This window comes from Pyrgilauda ruficollis, unplaced genomic scaffold, assembly GCF_017590135.1.
Source record: "Pyrgilauda ruficollis isolate IOZ18807 unplaced genomic scaffold, ASM1759013v1 scaffold1069, whole genome shotgun sequence".
Taxonomy (NCBI): domain Eukaryota; kingdom Metazoa; phylum Chordata; class Aves; order Passeriformes; family Passeridae; genus Pyrgilauda; species Pyrgilauda ruficollis.
Genome location: NW_024508866.1, coordinates 3,404 through 3,929, shown reverse-complemented (window position 1 = coordinate 3,929; position 526 = coordinate 3,404). Strand labels below are relative to the sequence as shown.

Below are 526 nucleotides of genomic sequence, written 5' to 3'. Positions count from 1 at the left end.
GGGGTTAAAAGCAGAGCACTCCCAGAGAGACTTCCTCTTTGGAGTCCGGCAGGTGAGCAGATCGGATCCTCTCCCCTGCCCAGCTGTGTCTGGGTGGGGGAGGGGGAAAGGCCTGCGGCCTGAGAAAGGGAGAAGCCGGAGCCGCTGCAAGATGCAGAGGTGGAGGAGTTCCTGGGATGGTTTGGGCAGCCCCCCCGGAGAGAAGGATAAGTGGTCGGGAGGAGAAGGGGTGGGCAAGGTGCCCAGCTGCTGCCAAGACAGGCTATGCTTTTAACCCTTTTAGTGTTGAAACAATAGAAGCTGTAAAAACACTAATCCTCCTCAGCTGGAAATTGAGAAGGGATGGAGGATGGGAAAGATGAAGAAGGTTTGAGTAAGTGAAAGAATGCCAGCAGATAGAGCACCCGAGATGGAGGAGATGATTGGAGTGGCTTTAGCCGGACTTTTCTCTGACATAGCCACGGGCGAAGCCAGATTCTTACAGTTAATGCAGAGACTGCACCTTGGGGGAGGCGGCTGGCCAGAC

The 526-nt window shown here is 55.1% G+C and overlaps 1 long non-coding RNA gene across 1 annotated transcript in view; it reads right to left on the bottom strand.

Moving 5' to 3' along the window:
• Nucleotides 1-281: 281 nt before the first annotated feature.
• LOC121355828 overlaps nucleotides 282-526 on the bottom strand; it is a 1,631-nt gene continuing 1,386 nt past the window's right edge. The window contains exon 2 of the long non-coding RNA XR_005955465.1: nucleotides 282-502. This is a non-coding gene — a long non-coding RNA (uncharacterized LOC121355828). The remainder of the gene's footprint in view (nucleotides 503-526) is intronic.